The 21,410-nt window shown below is 42.2% G+C and overlaps 2 long non-coding RNA genes across 3 annotated transcripts; one reads left to right on the forward strand and one right to left on the reverse strand.

Annotated features, from left to right (window-relative positions):
* Window positions 1-2,616: 2,616 nt before the first annotated feature.
* Window positions 2,617-5,419, reverse strand: LOC119288568. Its single transcript, XR_005141226.1, has 3 exons — window positions 4,885-5,419; window positions 3,821-4,005; window positions 2,617-3,020 (listed from the first exon to the last, which is right to left on the reverse strand). It is a non-coding gene; the product is annotated as an uncharacterized LOC119288568 (long non-coding RNA).
* A 670-nt stretch (window positions 5,420-6,089) lies between these two features.
* On the forward strand, window positions 6,090-10,937 carry LOC119272253. 2 transcript variants are annotated; one of them, XR_005134724.1, is made up of 8 exons: window positions 6,090-6,560; window positions 6,797-6,935; window positions 7,100-7,207; window positions 7,306-7,436; window positions 7,979-8,060; window positions 8,980-9,049; window positions 9,140-9,203; window positions 10,613-10,937. It is a non-coding gene; the product is annotated as an uncharacterized LOC119272253 (long non-coding RNA). The 2 variants fall into 2 exon arrangements; XR_005134723.1 differs by having other exon boundaries at window positions 6,091-6,568.
* The last annotated feature ends 10,473 nt before the right edge of the window (window positions 10,938-21,410 follow it).

Here is a 21,410-nt window from a genome sequence, read left to right on the forward strand (position 1 = left end):
GCCGAGCGCCGCCATGGGCTCGCTCCGGTGAAGCTCGCGACCACCGGCCACTTCTCCCTCACCGTTGCGTCCACGACGACCGCCATCGCCCGCTGCGTCCACTACGGAGACGAAGACCTGCCGGAACCCCCACCTTCGCCGGATTCGCGTCGCCCTCGTCCGCTTCGGTCATCGACCATCTCCCCCCTTTCCTTTCTTCCTGGTTGTCGCAACCAGATGCTGGAGCCCTGGAGCCAGACGCCACCGTCGACGACGACTACTACACTGGAGGTGCCTACTACTACGTGCAGCCCGTTGACGACGACCAGGAGTAGTTAGGAGGATCCCAGGCAGGAGGCCTGCGCCTCTTTCGATCTGTATCCCAGTTTGTGCTAGCCTTCTTAAGGCAAACTTGTTTAACTTATGTCTGTACTCAGATATTGTTGCTTCCGCTGACTCGTCTATGATCGAGCACTTGTATTCGAGCCCTCGAGGCCCCTGGCTTGTATTATGATGCTTGTATGACTTATTTTATTTGTAGAGTTGTGTTGTGATATCTTCCCGTGAGTCCCTAATCTTGATCGTACACATTTGCGTGCATGATTAGTGTACAATTGAATCGGGGGCGTCACAACAAGCCAAGCAATTGTTTCATACTTTAGTATTCTCAAACTTTTTCAACTTTCACGCAATACATGAGCGCGAGCCACGGACATAGCACTATAGGTGGAACAGAATATGATGATGGAGGCTGTGTGGAGAAGCCAAAGAAAGGAGAATGTCTCACATCGACGTGGCTAATCAACGGACTATGGAGATGCCCATCAATTGATGTCATGAGAGGAGTAGGGATTGCCATGCAACTGATGCACTAGAGCTATAAATGTATGAAAACTCTATAAAAGAAACTAAGTGGGTGTGCATCCAACTTGCTTGCTCACGAATACCTAGGGCATTTTGAGGAAGCCCATTGTTGGAATATACAAGCCAAGTTCTATAATGAAAATTCCCACTAGTATATGAAAGTGACAAAATAAGAGACTCTCTATCATAAATACCATGATGCTACTTTGAAGCACAAGTGTGGAAAAAGGATAGTAATATTGTCCCTTCTTTCTTTTTCTCTCATTTTTTGGTCCTTCTTCTTCTTTTTTCTTTTTTCTTTGGCCTTTTTTAAATGTACTCACACGGGACAATGCTCTAATAATGATGTTCATCACACTTCTATTTATTTACAACTCAAAAATTATAACTCGATACTAGAACAAAATATGACTCTATATGAATGCCTCCGGCGGTGTACCGGGATGTGCAATGATTCAAGAGTGACATGTATAAAAAATTATGAGCGGTGGCTTTGCCACAAATAGATGTCAACTACATGATCATGCAAGGCAATATGACAATGATGAAGCATGCCATAATAAACGGAATGGTGGAAAGTTGCATGGCAATATATCTCGGAATGGCTATGGAAATGCCATAATAGGTAGGTATGGTGGCTGTTTTGCGGAAGATATAAGGAGGCTTATGTGTGATAGAGCGTATCATATCACGGGGTTTGGATGCAACGGCGAAGTTGTCACCAACTATCGAGGTGAGAAAGGGCAATGCACAGTACCAAAGAGGCTAGCAATGATGAAAAGGTGAGAGTGCGTATAATCCATGAACTCAACATTAGTCATAAAGAACTCACATACTTATTGCAAAAATCTATAAGTCATCAAAACCGAGCACTACGCGCATGCTCCTAGGGGGATAGATTGGTAGGAAAAGACCATCGCTCGTCCCCGACCGCCACTCATAAGGAGGGCAATCAAAGAAACACCTCATGCTTCAAATTTGTTACACAAAGATTACCATACATGCATGCTACGAGACTTGCAAACCTCAACACAAGTATTTCTCAAATTCTCAAATACTCAACTAGTATGACTCTAATATCACCATCTTCATATCTCAAAACAATCATCAGGTATCAAACTTCTCATAGTATTCAATGCACTCTATATAAATTTTTTTATTATACCCATCTTGGATGTCTATCATATTGGCACTAATTTTATAGCCAAAGCAAATTACCATGCTGTTCTAAAAGACTCTAAAAATAATATAAGTTAAGCATGAGAGATCAATAATTTTTATAAAATAAAACCACCACCGTGCTCTAAAAAGATATAAGTGAAGCACTAGAGCAAAATTATCTAGCTCAAAAGATATAAGTGAAGCACATAGAGTATTTAAAACTACTAGTAAGCGTGCACGTGCAACGCACGAATAACCGTACTAAAAAATTTCTCCCTTTATAATTAGCAGATAAACACTTTTTTAGAGAAAAAAATTCACAATATTATGTGTATGTCACACATCAAAAGCAATCAACCGGATGAGTTTGAATAGTAACCATGCACGTGCCTTGGTGGGAAGAGATTTCTCATTCATTCTACTCCCCCCGTTCCCAAATGTAAGTCTTTTAAGAGATTCCAACCAAGTGACTACAAACGAAGCAAAATGAGTGAATCTACATTTTAAAATATGTCTACATACATCTGTATATTGTAGTCCATTTAAAATGTCTAAAAAGACTTATATTTAGGAACGGAGGGAGCAGTTATGAAGCAATTTTCTCAAGAGCTAATAGAGCAAAAAACCTGTATTAGTACTGTCACAATGGAAATAGTTTCCTGATATCAAATGTCATGGATCAGACCACTTGCGACTTAAATGAAAAACAAATGTTGCCAGAAGCATAAAAATATCAAGACACATAGCATGGCAGTGCACCAACCTAATAAATCAACTGCCTGACAAAATGTGAAGAATAGGGTACAAGAACTACCATATGAGCCATTGGAGCAGTAGTTTTAAAAAGGACAACTCAAATAAAAGGAAATAAGAGTACATACTTGGAATGGATAATGATGGTGTAACAAAAACATCAATAATAGATTCAATTTCAGCCCCATACAGTGAGGGAAATTCCCTGCTTGCTAGAGAACCAATCTTTCAAACCACTTAAGTAATGAATTTTATATTTTAGCCTGCATGGTCAAAGAGTTTTATGAGCGCCATAAAAATTTCAATGGCATTGCAATAACATTACCAAATTATATTGGTCTTGCAAACTTCGAACAAATTCAGAAACCACTTTACTAATTCAAATGAAAGGGGAAAAAATGCATGATGGGGGTGAAGTTCTTGAGCAGGTTGGCACATAACAAATACACCACATTTTTTTATGCATCAAACCTGACACTCACAAGTCACAAAATACCACTGCAGTCAGAATTCTCAAATGTAATAAAACTGTTCTGAGAATATATTTTTATGGTAAATCTAACTATGGTGTTCCAGTTGTATCAATACAATTATATAACTAGTGAAGCAAATACAATATCTTAAATTTGAAGCTGCAAAATAGAATATCATGATTGCCATGAGATCCGATCATGAAAGGTCAATTATCATTATCTTTTCATATGTACTAAGTGGTACTCAAGGTATGTTGTCACTGTGATAGCTCACCTAAAATAATTTCGTTAAATAGTCGCAAGCTAACGAATTTTACAACATCCTAAATAATTCAGTTAAACATTTACATGCAAAAGAGTTTCAACCCTTCCCACTTAATATTGTTTTACTGGCAGAGTTGGAACTCCACTCCTAAGTAAACAGAAACAACCGAGTTAAACATTCCACAAATATATCACATATTTATCAATCTTGTGAATCTGAAGTTTTGAAACCAACTTTTGGACACTGAAACTTGCATACTGTAAAATCTACAGAAGAAAGTCGAAACAAAGCAACAATAAATGATAGAAGAAAGAGAGGCATATACCGGAATCAAAGTAGATGGCACGTATCCAACCTTGTGAACCAGCACACCCCGATGCTTTTTGGTCGTCCCTGGCCACAAATATTTTGTCCTCCCTTTATAGGCTATCTTCCCTTCGTTTCTGAAAGTTGATGTAAGGAGACGTCGTGGCTGCCCTGCTCCTGCTAGGACCGTTGCCGCTCCATGCTCTTCTTTGTAACAAGATGATACAAAAGATATATCACTTCGATTATTTTTGCCCAAAGCAGTTACCATAATATATCAATGTCAACACTACTACAAACATGAAGGTCTTAAACTACTACATTCAGATCTACTGGAGCAAGTAAATTTTGAATAAGATACTTTGTTCAGCTTCAATGGATTTGAGGGAGTAGAAAAATTCAATGAACAAAAGCTACAACAGGTGTTTCCCTCCTTTTAAGGGTTACAGATAACATGCCTACAACAAGCAAATGTCACTGTCCTTTAGAAAGCAAGCATGCCTATTTTTTCTGATGAAACTGGGCTGTATATATCTCTTACGAAACTGCAGCACGGATATGAAACATTGCATGCCTCAATAAAAGATGATGTTCCATGGAAGCCACCCGGTGAATCCCAAAATATTTACATCTTGCACAACTCCTTCTGAAGCACACATAATTTTTTTTATGTGCCAACCACCATAGCTAAGTCTTTATACAAGAGACTTTTTTTTACAATTCTATGTAGATTCTACTACCAACAAGCCTATAAGCATGACGAAGGTAAGATTGCCAGCTAAGGTAATGGATTAACATTTATTTGGAAGCAATGTAATATGGAGAACCATCACCTTAAAATCAGATACATGGATTTAGAAGTAAGCAAGAAAACTATCACCCCAAATTCAGATACCTGGTTTCAGAAGTAAGCAAGTATTAACAAAGTCCAACGACATAACAACGGGGATTTTGTTTATACAAAAAGCAGAGGCACCAAACATCTGTTTGCTCCATGAAACAAACATCTCTCGCTTAGCCATGTACATGAAACAAACATACATGGCATACGTATGATATAGACGCGGGAATGGGAATTAGGACCTGATTCATCCATACTGTAGGCGAGCATGCATAGCTGCTGCTGGATGCCCTCCTCGACAAATGCTGAGCCTTGCATCACGATCTTAGGAGGCGCGCCGCCGCTATGGGGAGGGCTGTCGTGTGCTTCTGATCTCTCACCTTCGGTGGCCTCGACAGACGTCGCCGGCGGCCGGCGAGCCACGCCTGTTCGCCGCACCTCTCTCCCTCTCCTCCTCCCATTCCTCCATTCTCTTCTCCCATCTCTCCCTCTTCTCCCACTGCGCCCCTCATGCTGCCCCCATGGCCATGTGCGCCACCGCCGGATCCCCTTGCAGTGCGTCGTACGTGCTGCACCACAACACCCACAGCCTATGCGTGCCACGCTCGCGGTCGAGCTCCGCCTCCGGGGCCGCCCTGTCTCCCTTCTCCCGCCGCCAGCCGCACCACCACTCCTACGCCCCCCTGCTGGCTCCTTCCGACCAGAACCGCGACCTGCACCTGCTTCGTGCCGCTGCTCGTCCGATGTGGCCCTGCAGCCGCTCCGCTTTCTGTTGCACATGCGCTGCTGCTTCCCGCCCGACCACACAACCACCCCCCAGAGGAGTAGCGGAGTCAGGGAAGACCTTTCGTTGGCGAAGACGAAATCAGGCGAGGGGGGGAGGATCACGCCATTGGGAGGTCTTGCGATGCCAAGCCGGAGGGGCGGCACACGGTTGAGGGTAAGGGGATTTGATTGCGATTTGTTCCATTTTTTCGTGCATGATTCCAGGGGGTGCGGTCGCGGGTGGGATATGGCAGAGTTTTCGTCCGCCCTTCGAAATCGCTAAACACACTTTTGGTGAGGATTATTGGTATGTTGACGGTTAGATTAAAATGTGCGGATTCGACCGTGTGACTTTCATTACTCTAGGTTGTTGTGTGTACGTTATGCGGGGTGCGTTTAGCTTTGAATATGTTTGCTTGTTTAATAGTAGTATAGAGTATAGATACAGAGGCTAGCCCTGCTTCGTCGGCCGTTGGATGGTGGTCAATCTGGTATTTGACTTTGTTTGGGCAGTTAGATGCTCGCTGCTCTCGCTGCTGGTTTTAACCGCGTGGTAAGTTTGCATGGCCAATGACTGGTGGGCTCTTGTTCTGTGCCTATTGGCTGGGTAAGCCGTTTCGAGGTGCGGGTGCGCCCTCTCCCCGCACGCCGCGTGCGCGTCGCGTCATTTGCGGGGGGCGTGGGTAACCCTGCCCTCGAAAGCACCTCGGCCCAATCCAATCCCCCGCACGCCGCAACCTTCCCTCCCTCCTCGATCTCTCTCCCTCGGCCGCCACGAACCCTAGCTCCCTTTCCTACGATCCCGTGGTCGCTGCCGCTGCTCCATCCGACCTCCCTCATCAGCCGCCGCCGACACTACGGCTCCTCCATCCACCGACTCTGTCTGTGCAAGCGACCAGTTTCCTTCCGCCCCGACCTTCTCCACTGTCTCCCAGTTCATCATCCGTCCCTTGCTGCTCGAGGTGCTCATCTGCCCATGCCGCGAGGAAGCAACGTGAGGAGGAGAGACCTCGTCTCGAGAAGCCGCGGGAGGAGGGGCTCAAGCAGAGAAGAGCAGATGCCAGCCAGGTAGTCGGCTTGGCTCGACGCCGTCCTTCGTGTCCGGGCCGCGGCAGACCCTAGCGCCGTCCTTCAGGTGTCTTCACGGCAGCAGGTCCGCATGTGAGCCCCCAACCATCTCTCTCTCCCGCACTCATTTTCCCTCTCACGTTTAGCATTTGAGGCTGTAGTTCTAAGCACTAGCTGTTTGTAAAAATGCTCAAGGAGGACTGCTTAGAGGAAGGCAGTATGTTCTACAGTTTCAGTTACATGATTACATACAGCTAAAGAAAAGTTTACATGATTCCATAATTATTATTGGAGATTTTCACTCACAGTAAATTTCTACAGATCTGCACTACAAGCTGGACCATATAGAATGATCCAATGATATGATCCTGCTGTGTTCTAATGAATAGATTGGTCAAAGGATCTGTTTATAGACAACAGGCATATATTTGTACAAAGATCATATTATTTCGATGCCCATGTAAGTTCTCTTATCTCTTTGGTGTGCATCTTCTTTAGGACTTACCTCATTGCAATTTATGGTCATGCTTTGCATTGCTAAATCGGTATCAAGAATATTGTATTGTTTATTTCTTACCATGTCTGATCTACTAATATGGCTACATCTGTACAATACTTTTATAGATGAAGTTGGTGGTTCATGCAGACCCAAGGGTGCACTGACAGAAGATATCAGAGGAGCAGAGGAAAATGCAAGTGTGTATGTGTGAAAAATTATTGGTTTAACTCAAGGTATTGTTGTACATGTTATTGTCATCACGCTCCAATTCCAGTTATTATCACTATCAAATAGTGTCAAACACTCAAATCATTGTTCTGAATTTCTGTAGGATGCTGAGGAAATCCTCGAAGGCATAAAGACCACACAGACACTTACTTTTTTTATGGTTTTTCTTCGCAGCTGATGGCAAGCTCCTTTCTTGCTAATTGTGATTTCTTTTGTACATGGCCTCTCACCAGAGTAAGTAAATAGACCTGTGATGTTTCTTTCTGATTTTCTTGGAGTTTTCAGGGGTATTTTGAGCTTCTAGATTGATTGTTTCATGAAGCATTATAGATCAGACTGTCAAATTGATGTGTAGTTTACAGTTAAGTATCAAGTGGATGTGGTTCTATCTTATTTACCCAAGAAGCTCTTATTTGACAAATCACCACCCAGTTTGCTGTATGGCTGATTCTGATGCACTCAAAGTGAACAATGAATAATAATGATTCTTCTTATATAGTTACATGATTAATTAAACCTCAGTTCCTCATGTTTACTTCGCGGGACTGAAAAGATTTGTACGAATTTATCAATCATGTGTCAGCCTTCATTTGCATCTCATCCTCAAAGAGATCGGATATGATTTAATTCCATTAGCAAATTATTCTGGTTAGACTTCAAGCTTGGGCCAGTAATTTTTATTGCGTAGATAACAACACGTGGACCTCCTTCAGAGTCATGAGAAGAAAAACTCTGGGTTAACCGTTTATTCTGGATTTGTGATTTATGATGTTCAGGTCAAGGATGTCGAGGTCTCCTGCTTGCTCTGGTTCAAACCTTTTATGCTCTGTTTGGCCTGTAACTTGTATTGCCTTATTGGTAAAGATTTAAATTTCACCTTGCTTCTACAAACTATTTTTATTTTCTTGGAGAATATTATATTCACTGGTTAACGGGTTGATCTATTTGTGTTTTGTACCACGGTTGACGGAACACCTAATATTTGAAACCATGAATCAGGGATCATAGGGTTATTAGAGCATATGTAACTCGGGAACAACGACAAGTTATTTAGGTGTTGGTCATCACAATACACTGGTTGAGGCGATAAATCTTGTTTCGTCAATGCCCACTATTATTATGATCTCCTGCTTTGCAAAAATAAGTTCTCCCGTAATCTTTTTACTGAATCCATAAAAAACAAGTTGTGTGATACAACTGTTACTGTGCGGGCCAGAATGAAGTTTCTATATGCCCTACAATACTCACATAATTTCTGATTCTAATAGGCTTCCTGCACCGACATTTGATGTCTTTCTATTGTAAATCTTCACCAAGTTGCCATTTGTTTTTGTGGAGATACAAACCAGATGTATGACCATGAGTGAAGGAATGCTATTCCATCAGTGATCTGACATAGAAGAGAGGAAGAATAATTTTAGCTAAGAGTGGAATTTAGAGTTCAAAGAATCAGTTGATGCTATTGACCAAAGAGCGATTTTTGTTACAGTTCCTCTGAATTAGTAAACCAGAAGGACTAAAACATCATCGGTCGGCCATTGTTGTTAGATTGATGTTGCCTTAATTACCACTTTGTTTGGTGGCTACACTATAAATTCTTGAGATATAGTGCAATGGTTGATAGTTTGTTGCATAGTCGTATTGATTCTGCTGAACTAATACTCTCTTTGTATATCTAGGATTCCTACTAGAACATGTCATTCCAAATTGCGGCAATGATCTTTCTACTCATGAGTAGTCCTTTTTTATACTGAATTTTGATGCATACTCTATGCAGAAAAGAAGGCCTCCTCGGACATTAAGAAGGTAAAACTAGGTAGCAATGGAAGTGCTCCGTTCAAAAACAAGTAATATCTCTGAATTGTTACACTAGAATGTATGCATGGTAAATACCATGACCTTGCAAATTTACATCTGTCCCGTTCTCCTTTTCTCAGTAACTTGGCAGAAGCTCTACATATGCAAATGGAGGTTCAGACACAGCTCCATGAACAGCTATAGGTGCCTTCTCTGTTCCTGTTTTCGAGCTCTAATAGGATGGTGTTGTTGTCACCTTGTCGGCATATATTTCTGATAGTAGGAGCATTCTTTTTCTTGCTTCACAATAATTATTGGACTTTGTGTATATATGAACCCAAATCCATATTTAAATGGGTGCTAAATGTTTTTGTGGCATGGTGGACTTTGGAGACTAGCGCTTTTATAGTATTGTCATAGACTCCATTTTTTACTAAACAAAATTGATTCATCAACACTGCCCTACTATTTTTGATGCACAAAATTAGTCAATCAACACATTGGCCTGCTGAAAATCAACACATTGGACTGCAGCCATACTAATTACTGCAGAATATGGTGGTCAGCAAAATCTACAAGAACAACCATCCTAGGTGTAGAATAACAAGGGGTGTGTGCTGCAAAAAATTAAGAGAGGGGGACAATGAAAAGCAGTTGCCTCAACAGTACATTGCTAGACGACCTCAATGCGGTGCTCAGGGTGGCAAAAGAAGAGGCGCCCAACGTCCTTGTGGTGGGGATAGGGGAGGAGTTGGGCGTCCTAGCGGTGGAGAACACGGACGCGCCGGCGTCCTCGCGGTGGAGAATGGGGAGACAACGTGCATCCTTGTAGTGGGGAATGGGAAAGCATATTAGCATCTTGTTCCTGGAAAAATATAGTGCAGTGTGGTGTTTCCCGTTGATAGTAAGTTGACTCCCAATTTCACAGCTTTTACAGTTTTAGGAGGTGCTGCAAGATTATTTTGCATTGTTATCGTAGTGTGGTGTTTCTTGTTGATAGTAAGTTGACTCCCAATTTCACAACTTTTACAGTTTTAGGAGGTGCTGCAAGATTATTTTGCATTGTTATCATATATGATTTTCAGATTATTCTATCATGAAGTATTGGTTTATTATTGAGGTAGCCTTAGGTGGAGGAGCTGAATCCAGTTTTTGTATATTTTTTCAAAGTCTTGAATGGTCCCATGAAAATCCCTGTATGTGCAGTTTCAGAGCCTCATCACACTATGGTAGGAAAAATAGGTATTTAAGTTATCGAAGGCTCCATTTTTGTCTATTATATAGATTATATAGCTTTGTGATCGAAGGTAGGTTGTCACATAGGGTTTGTTGCTTGTGAAAATTATATACACCCATGATCATGAGTCCCTGACAAAATAATCTCAGCTCATGTTACTAGGATCAGGGAACCTCGACCGTTTTTCTGAAACACGCCGCATCTCATGTTCCTACTTTCCCAGCTACAATACTATGTACTTCATTCTTACGTTTGCTTTTGGAAGTTATATCGCTTTCTTTTCCCTCATAAACTTGCTAATGATATTGGCGAAGTAATCCCCACTTCAGATTTCCCATTGAATGAATAACTAATTTAGATTGTTCAAAAATTGTAGGTCAAGAGCCATGAATCGGAGCAAGGCATCACACTCTAGCTCTGAGAAGGAAAAGACAGAGATAGATCAGTGTTCTGCTCCGAAGCAAAAACATTTGGCATGTAATAATGAACTGTAGTTTACCACAATCTCTCTAAAACAGGCCTACCTATTACCCGTCCATTGCTTGCCTTTTTTAGGACGTATGACTCAGTCGTATATATTTACATTCGCGTTGTTTAGTTGTGGTTTGTATGCTTGAAAATACGTTTTAACCGAGCTTGAAAATTCTTATGTGCAGTGAAATTGTATCTAACACTTTGTAAAGAACAAATGAAACACGTTTTAAATAACTCTTAGTCTAAATCGACACCATGTGCCATTCGACATCATAATCATAAATGGTTGCTAAAGAGTTTGAATTGGTAAAGTGGTTTCATCCATTGTTTCAAGTCTGGACTGTTCCTTAGTGCTAAAACCTAATTTAATTTTCAAAACACGTTGTGTTTGAAACGAACATTGTGCTATATGGCGTAATGGGCCATTTGTGTCATCAGTTGAGTACAAAGGAGGAACCGAGGAAGAAAAGAAATACACAGTCATGATCTGCGCTGCTGCTTCATATTTTACTCCGGACGGGCCACACAAAGAATTGTTCCTGGGCCAGGCTAGGTATTTGGACAGCCCACACAAAGAATTGTTCCAGTACCGGGCTAGGTAGCATATAGGCCTTTCAAATACCTATGCCTCCTTATGCACAACTTAGAGAGGTTTTTGCACATGGAAAATAAAAATTTAGTGCAAACACTGCTAAAAAAGTACAGCCTTAACTGTTCCATACATGTTATATAAACATGAATTTTTTTCAAGCTCAAATTTCTCAGTGTGATAACCATATTTTCAACTAAAAAAATGCTTCCTTAGCTGGTCTTTGCATGTTATAGAAATATGTTTTTTTTTCAAACTCAGGTTTCTTAGCGTGATAAACATATTTTCAATATAGTACTTATGACTTAACACATGGGCTTACTACTACCAATATCAAATATGTCCTTGCAAAATAAAACTATTTTCATCGACAACATGCCTTTAGTGGGTCTCTGCGCCATTTGACGCAACGGGTCAACTAGTTCTAATAAATTCTGATTCATGTGTGTCTCTCCCAAAGGGTGGGTGTACAACAAGGATAATTGCGGTAAACTAAAAATCAAAGACTGATATCATACAAGACGCTCCAAGCAAAACACATATCATGTGGTGAATAAAAATATAGCCTTAAGTAAAGTTACCGATAGACAAAGACGAAAGAGGGGATGCCTTACGGGGCACCCCCAAGCTTAGGCTTTTGGTTGTCCTTGAATTTTACCTTGGGGCGCCTTGGGCATCCCCAAGCTTAGGCTCTTACCACTCCTTGTTCCAAAATCAATCAAATCTCTACCCAAAAACTTGAAAACTTCACAACACAAAACTCAATAGAAAATCTCATGAGCTCCGTTAGTATAAGAAAGCAAACCACCACTTTAATGTATTGTAATGAACTCATTCTTTATTTATATTGGTGTTAAACATAATGTATTCCAACTTCTCTATGGTTCATACCCCCCGATACTAGCCATAGATTCATCAAAATAAGCAAACAACACATGAAAAACAAAATCTGTCAAAAACAAAATAGTCTGTAGCAATCTGGATTGTTCGAATACTTCTGTAGCTCCAAAAATTCTGAAAAATTAGGACGACCTAAATAATTTGTATATTGATCTACTGCAGTTGGAATTGGTATTTTATCACTCTGGTAAAAAAATTATTCTCATGAGCGGATATTTTCTGTTTTTTCAGCAAGATCAAACAACAATCACCCAAGAAGATCCTAAAGGCTTTACTTGGCACAAACAGTAATTAAAACATAAAAAACACAATCGTAATAGAGGATATATGATTTATTTATTACTAAACAGGAACAAAAAGTAAAGAACAAAATTAAAATTGGATTGCCTCCCAACAAACGCTATCGTTTAACGCCCCTAGCTAGGCATAAAAGCAAGAATAGATCTAAGTATTGTCATCTTTGGTATGCAATCCATAAGTGGCTCTCATAATAGATTCATTAGGTAATTTAATTTTCTTTGTAGGAAAGTGTTCCATCCCTTTCCCTAACGGAAATTGGAATCTAATATTTCCTTCTTTCATGTCAATAATTGCACCAATCGTTCTAAGGAAAGGTTTACCAAGAATAATAGGACATGTAGGATTGCAATCTATATCAAGAATAATGAAATCTACGGGCACATAATTCCTATTTGAAACAATAAGAACATCATTAATCCTTCCCATAGGTTTCTTAATGATGGAATCCGCAAGGTGCAAATTTAAAGAACAATCATCAAATTCACGGAAACCTAACACATCACACAAAGTTTTTCGAATCGTGGAAACACTAGCACCAAATCACACAAAGCATAACATTCATAATCTTTAATCTTAATTTTAATAGTAGGTTCCCACTCATCATAAAGTTTTCTAGGAAAATAAACTTCTACTTCAAGCTTTTCTTCATGAGATTGCATTAAAGCATCAACGATATGTTTAGTAAAAACTTTATTTTGATCATAAGCATGAGAAGAATTTAACACGGATTGCAACAAGGAAATACAATCTATCAAAGAGCAATTACTATAATTAAATTCCTTGAAATCCAAAATGGTGGGTTCATTGCTATGTAAAGTTTTGACCTCTCCAATCCCATTTTTATTAATTTAGCATCAAGATCTAAAAACTCCGAATCATTGGGACGCCTTTTAACTAAAGTTGACTCACCTCCAGTCCCATCTTTACCAAGATTCATATTGGAAAGCAAAGATTTAATAGAAGACACATCAATCACTTTCTTCATCATTATTATCATGAAAACTAGAAGAACATGCTTTCACAAAGCAATCTTTTTTAGCATGCATCCTAGCGGTTCTTTCTTTGCACTCATCAATGGAAATTCTCATGGCCTTGAGAGACTTATTGATATCATGCTTAGGTGGAATGGATCTAAGTTTCGAAGAATCAACATCAAGAGAAATTATATCCACGTTCCTAGCCAACTTATCAATCTTAAGAAATTTTTCTTCAACCAAAGCATTGAAATTCTTTTGCGAATTCATAAATTCTTTAACACTAGTCTCGAAATTAGAGGGCATCTTATTAAAATTTCCATAAGAGTTGTTGTAGGAATTTCCATAATTATTAGAGGAATTACTAGGGAACGGTCTAGAATTAAAATTTCCTCTATACGCGTTGTTACCAAAATTGTTCCTACCAAAAAAAATTCACATCCATAGATTCATTATTATTCTCAATCAAAGTGGACAAAGGCATATCATTAGGATCAGAAGAAACACTCTTATTAGCAAAAATTTCATAAGTTCAGCCATCTTTCCACTCAAAACATTAGTCTCTTCAATCGCATGAACCTTTTTACTAGTGGATCTTTCAGTATGCCATTGAGAATAATTAACCATAATATTATCCATGAGTTTAGTAGCTTCTCCTAAAGTGATTTCCATAAAAGTGCCTCCCGTGGCTGAATCTAAAAGATTTCTAGAAGCAAAATTATCCGGCATAATCTTTTTGTATAATCATCCATAAATTCAAACCATGTGTACGGCAATTACGTATGATTAATTTCATCCTCTCCCAAGCTTGTGCAACATGCTCATGATCAAGTTGCTTAAAATTCATAATATCACTTCTAAGAGAGATGATCTTAGCAGGAGGAAAATACTTAGAGATAAAAGCATCTTTTCACTTATTCCATGAATCAATACTATTTTTAGGCAAAGAAGAGAACCATGTTTTAGCATGATCTCTAAGAGAAAACGGAAATAGCTTCAATTTAACAATATCATTATCCACATATTTCTTCTTTTGCATATCACACAAATCAACAAAGTTGTTTAGATGGGTAGCGGCATCTTCACTAGGAAAGCCAGAAAATTGATCTTTCATGACAAGATTCAACAAAGCAGCATTAATTTCACAAGATTCATCATCGATAATAGGAGCAATCGGAGTGCTAATAAAATCATTGTTGTTGGTATTGGAAAAGTCACATAATTTAGTATTATCTTGAGCCATCGTGACAAACAATCAATCCAACACACAATCACACAAGACACGAGCGAAAAGAGGCGAATGGAAAAGAGGACGAATAAAACAGCAAATGTGAAGTGGGAGAGAGGAAAACGAGAGGCAAATGGCAAATAATGTAATGCGAGGGAGAAGAGTTTGTGATGGGTACTTGGTATGTCTTGACTTGAGCGTAGATCTCCCCGGCAACGGTGCCAGAAATCCTCTTGCTACCTCTTGAGCATGCGTTGGTTTTCCCTTGAAGAGGAAAGGGTGATGCAGCAAAGTAGCGTAAGTATTTCCCTCAGTTTTGATAACCAAGGTATCAATCCAGTAGGAGATAACACACAAGTCACCTAGTACCTACACAAACAATCAAGAACCTCGCAACCAACGCGATAAAGGGGTTGTCAATCCCTTCACGATCACTTATGAAAGTGAGATCTGACAAAGATAATAAGATAAATATTTTTGGTATTTTTGTTGTATAGATTGAAAAATAGTAAATGAGATTCGATAATAAAAAGTGATGCAATATAATAAGGAAGAGACCCGGGGGCCATAGGTTTCACTAGTGGCTTCTCTCATGATAGCAAGTATTACGGTGGGTGAACAAATTACTGTCAAGCAATTGATAGAAGAGCGCATAGTTATGAGAATATCTAGGCAATGATTATGAAATATAGGCATCACGTCCGTGTTAAGTAGACCGAAACGATTCTACATCTACTACTATTACTCCACACATCGACCACTATCCAGCATGCACCTAGAGTATTAAGTTCATAAGAACGGAGTAATGCTTTAGGCAAGATGACATGATGTAGAGGGATAAACTCAAGCAATATGATATAAACCCCATCTTTTTATCCTAGATGGCAACAATACAATATGTGCCTTGCTGCCCCTACTGTCACTAGGAAAGGACACCGCAAGATTGAACACAAAGCTAAGCACTTCTCCCATTGCAAGAAAGATCAATCTAGTAGGCCAAACTAAACCGATAATTCGAAGAGACTTGCAAAGATATCAAATCATGCATATAAGAATTCAGAGCAGAACCAAATATTGTTCATAGATAAACTTGATCATAAATCCACAATTCATCGGATCTCGGCAAACACACCGCAAAAAGTATTACATCGAATAGATCTCCAAGAACATCAAGGAGAACTTTGTATTGAGAACCAAAGAGAGAGAAGAAGCCATCTAGCTAATAACTATGGACCCGAAGGTCTGTGGTAAACTACTCACACATCATTAGAGAGGCTATGGTGTTGATGTAGAAGCACTCGTGATCGAATCCCCCTCCGGCAGATCGCCGAAAAAGGTCCCCATATGGGATCTCATGGGTACAGAAGGTTGCGGCAGTGGAAAAGTGGTTTCGTGGCTCCCCTGAATGTTTTTAGGGTATAAGAGTATATATAGGCGAAATAAGTACGTCGGTGGAGCTACGAGGGGCCCACGAGGGTGGCGGGCGCGCCCTCCTGCCTCATGGCTGCCTCGTTGCATCTCTGACTTCCACTCCAAGTCTCCTGGATTGTGTTTGTTCCAGGAAAGATCCTCGCGAAGGTTTCGTTCCATTTGGATTCCGTTTGATATTCCTTTTCTACGGAACACTGAAATAAGCAAAAAACAGAAAGTAGCACTGAGCCTCCGGTTAGTAGGTTCGTCCCAAAAAATATATAAAAGTGCATATCAAAGCCCATTAAACATCCAAAGCAGATAATATAATAGCATGGAAAAATCAAAAATTATAGATACATTGGAGACGTATCAGTACGCATCATTGCTACTAACATCTTTCAACACAGTTTTCTCTAGGATCATATTATAAATAAAACGGGGAAGCTATACGCGAGTAATTGATCTACAACATAGATATGCAAATACTATTAGGACTAAGTTCATGATAAATTTAAGTTCAATTAATCATATTACTTAAGAACTCCCACTTAGATAGACATCCCTCTAATCATATAAGTGATCACGTGATCCATATCAACTAAACCATGTCCGATCATCACGTGAGATGGAGTAGCTTTCAATGGTGAACATCACTATGTCGATCATATTTTCTATATGATTCACGCTCGACCTTTCGGTCTTAGTGTTTCGAGGCCATATCTGCATATGCTAGGCTTGTCAAGTTTAACCTGAGTATTCTGCGTGTGCAAAACTGGTTTGCACCCATTGTATGTGAACATAGAGCTTATCACACCCGATCATCGCGTGGTGTCTCGGCACGATGAACTGTCGCAACGGTGCATACTCAGGGAGAACACTTATACCTTGAAATTTTAGTAAGGGATCATCTCATAATGCTACCGTCATACTAAGCAAAATAGGATGCATAAAAGATAAACATCACATGCAATCAAAATATGTGACATGATATGGCCATCATCATCTTGTGCCTTTGATCTCCATCTCGAAAGTACCGTCATGATCTCTATCGTCACCGGCATGACACCATGATCTCCATCATCTTGATCTTTATCAACGTGTCGTCACATGGTCATCTCGCCAACTATTGCTTTTGCAACTATTGCTATCGCATAGCGATAAAGTAAAGCATTTATATGGCGCTTGCACCTTATGCAATAAAGAGACAACCATAAGGCTCCTGCGAGTTGCCAATAACTTTAACAAAACATGATCATCTTATACAACAATTTATATCTCATCATGTCTTGACCATATCACATCACAACATGCCCTGCAAAAACAAGTTAGACGTCCTCTACTTTGTTGTTGCAAGTTTTACGTGGCTGCTACGGGCTTAGCAAGAACCGTTCTTACCTACGACATAAAAACCACAACGTGGTATAATGATTGCTTTTTAATCTTCATAAAGAACCCTGTTCATTGAATCCAATTCAACCAAAGTTGGATAAACAGACACCCGCCAACCACTTGTGTGCAAAGCACGTCGGTAGAACTAGTCTCATGAATGCGGTCATGTAATGTCGGTCCGGGCCGCTTCATCCAACAATACCGTCGAATCAAGAAACAACTAGTGACGGCAAGCAATATGTATATACCCACGCCCACAACTCCTTTGTGTTCTACTCGTGCATATAACATCTACGCATAAACCTGGCTCGGATGCCACTGTTGAGGAACGCAATATTTCAAAAAATTTCCTACGATCACGCAAGATCTATCTAGGAGATGCATAGCAACGAGAGGGGAGAGTGTGTCTACGTACCCTCGTAGACTGAAAGTGAAAGCATTTAGTAACGCGGTTGATGTAGTCGAACGTCTTCGCGATCACCCCGATCCAAGTATCGAACATACGGCACCTCCACGATCTGCACACGTTCAGCTCGGTGACGTCCCTCGAACTCTAGATCCAGCAGAGGCCGAGGTAGAGTTTCGTCAGCACGACAACATGGTGACAGTGATGATGAAGTTACCGACGTAGGGCTTTGCCTAAGCACTACGACAATATGACCGAGGTGTGTTTCTGTGGAGGGGGGCACCGCACACGGCTAAAACAGTTGTCAACTTGTGTGTCTATGGGGTGCCCCTCCCCCGTATATAAAGGAGGGAGGAGGAGGAGGCCGGCCTAGGAGGGGCGCGCCTATAGGGGGAGTCCAACTTGGATTCCCAATCCTAGTTGGAGTCCCCTTCCTTTTCAAAGAGGGGAGAGAGGGAAGGAGTAGGAGAGGGAGAAGGAAAGAGAGGGGGGCGCCGCCCCCTTCCTAGTCCAAATCGGACTTGCCATGCGGGTGGGGGGGGGCGGCCAACCCTTGGGCCCCTTCTCTCCTTTCCCGTATGGCCCATTAAGGCCCACTACTCCCGCCGACGAATTACCGTAACTCTCCGGTACTCCGAAAAATACCCGAATCACTCGGAACCTTTCCGATGTATGAATATAGCCTTCCAATATATCGATCTTTACATCTCGACCATTTTGAGAATCCTCGTCATGTCCGTGATCTTATTTGGGACTTCGAACAACCTTTGGTATATCAAATCACATAACTCATAATACAAATCGTCATCGAACATTAAGCGTGCGGACCCTATGGGCTCGAGAACTATATAGACATGACCGAGACACATCTTCGGTCAATAACCAATAGCGGAACCTAGATGCGCATATTGGCTCCTACATATTCTACGAAGATCTTTATCGTCAAACCGCATAACAACATACGTTGCTCCCTTTGTCATCGGTATGTTACTTGCCCAAGATTCGATCATCGGTATCATCATACCTAGTTTAATCTTGTTACCGGCAAGTCTCTTTACTCATTCCGTAAGGTAACATCCCACAACTAACTCATTAATCACATTGCTTGCAAGGCTTATAGTGATGTGCATTACCGAGAGGGCCCAGAGATACCTATTCGACAATTAGAGTGACAAATCCTAATATTGATCTATGCCAACTCAACAAACACCATCAGAGACACCTGTAGAGCATCTTTATAATCACCCAGTTACGTTGTGACGCTTGATAGCACACAAGGTATTCCTCCAGTATTAGGGAGTTGCATAATCTCATAGTCAGAGGAATATGTATAAGTCATGATGAAAGCAATAGCAATAAAACTAAACAATCATTTATGCTAAGCTAATGGATGGGTCTTGTCCATCACATCATTCTCTAATGATATGACCCCGTTCATCAAATGACAACACATGTCTATGGTTAGGAAACTTAACCATCTTTGACTAACGAGCTAGTCAAGTAGAGGCATACTAGGGACACTCTGTTTTGTCTATGTATGCACACATGTACTAAGTTTCCGGTTAATACAATTCTAGCATGAATAATAAACATTTATCATGATATAAGGAAATATAAATAACAACGTTATTATTGCCTCTAGGGCATATTTCCTTCAGCTGGAGGCCACGGAGCGCAACCTCGAGCTTGAACGGTTGGAGACGAGGGAGCGCCAGGTCGCCAAGGCGGAGGATGCCGCCAGCGCGCGCGAGGCCAGGATCCAGGAGGAAGTCGACCATAGGGTGGCGGAGGCTCATGCAGATCTTGCCAACAGACATGACCTGAAGCTGTATCTCGTGAAAGCCGTAGCTGAGGGTAGAACCACCACTCTCAGGTCAAGGCTAGATGAAGCGGAGCAGCGCGAGAAGGCTGCTACGGCGGCCTTGATCTTCGTCCAGGACGAATTGGCCTCCGCCTGTGCCGAACTGCTCCCGCTTCAGTAGCGGGTTATTGATGCTGAGTCCCTCGCGCAACAGAGCAGGGAGGAAGCGCTCCGCCGGCAGACGTTACAGCGCGAGCATGCTCCCATGCTTCGGGTCCTCAGGGTGAGGGCCAACCAGGCTCTGGGCGCCATCTGTGACGAGCACACCCCTCATCCCCATGTAGAAGACTATGCCAGCCATCTCCGCTTCTTTACCGACGTCGTGACACGCCCGTAGGACCGGGCTAAGAGGGCTCGCGAGCTTGTTGAAGAAAAGAGTCGAGGCCTCCTCAGGCATGCGTTTTCCCACGTTTTCGGTCACCTCCAGAGCATCGATCCCCACTTCGACTTCGGCGCCGCCATTGCTCCAGTGCCAGGAGCCATCCGGGACAACCTGGCGCGCTGAGTGGACGATAATGTGGATGCTTTGGTCAAGGCTTTCGCCTCCGAGGATGACGCGGTGGTGGTTGTGGCGGATGAAGGCGGCGCAGTTGATGATGGTGAAGACGATGCCAGCGGCAGCGCTAGTAGCGTGCCTGAGAGCGATTCGGAAGATGCTGCAAGAAACATGTCCGATTGAGCCCGCGCTCCTTTGCTTTGAGCCTGCACGCAAAAGCTTGGGCACGGACCCTCATGTGTAAGAGCATTTTGGGGAGGGGGAGCCCCTCATGTAATCAGACTATTGTTTTATTCCTTAAGCCAGACTTGAAATGTGCTTTTGCGAGCCCATGAGCTCCTCCGTGGCTTGTTGTTGTAACTTACCTCAGCCCAGGCAGGCCTCGAATTGGTCTTGTAGTTGCCAATGTGCATTCCTCCCAAGGGGAGTTCTCCGCAGGCTCCCGAGAGGAGTCCTTCACGGGCTCGCAAGGTTTTGGGCTTCTGAAGAGCCTACTAGTCTGTCCGAGAGGGCCTCGCGAGAAACGATCGCCAGACCCTGGAAGAGTGTGCGCGTAGCGCGCGCATACCATGCCCAGCCCCCGCTCGCGAGGTGCTCGCAAGGGAAGGGGTAGCAGGCGCGAGCCTCGAAACAAGGCACTGAACCAGAAAACTCAGAAAATCAACACGAACCAGAGAAGACGCCCCCCGTGCTTGCAATGAAATACGACTTCAAGTTCAAATCCAAAAGGCGGCAAATCGAGCTAAAAAAGGGGTTGAAAGCAAATGGCCGTGTCTAGCACCTAGCTAGTCTTCTTGTCTTCCCACCAGCGCGGAGCTAAGTACTTTCACTGGCTGTGAGCATAGTCACTGGGGGACAGTGTCGACGGCCAGCGCGGAGCATGGTGCTTCCACTAGGACGTGGGTGGGAGCCCTCGAGGCCCGAGGGCGGCACTCCGGAGACTCCAGGGTGTGTACAGCCCCACTCATTATTACCTGAGAGTGTCACGAACGGAGACCTTCACAGGCACGAGCCTTACTTCATATCGCCAGGTGAGGGCCCCGCCCTGCACCACCCTCGACCACCATCGGGGCGTCCGAAAACCAGGATGAGACCAGGCAAAGAGGATGCTAGCGGCACCCTCGGAGACCATGAGTTCTTTGCC

Source organism: Triticum dicoccoides, chromosome 1A, assembly GCF_002162155.2.
Source record: "Triticum dicoccoides isolate Atlit2015 ecotype Zavitan chromosome 1A, WEW_v2.0, whole genome shotgun sequence".
NCBI classification, from domain to species: Eukaryota; Viridiplantae; Streptophyta; class Magnoliopsida; order Poales; family Poaceae; genus Triticum; species Triticum dicoccoides.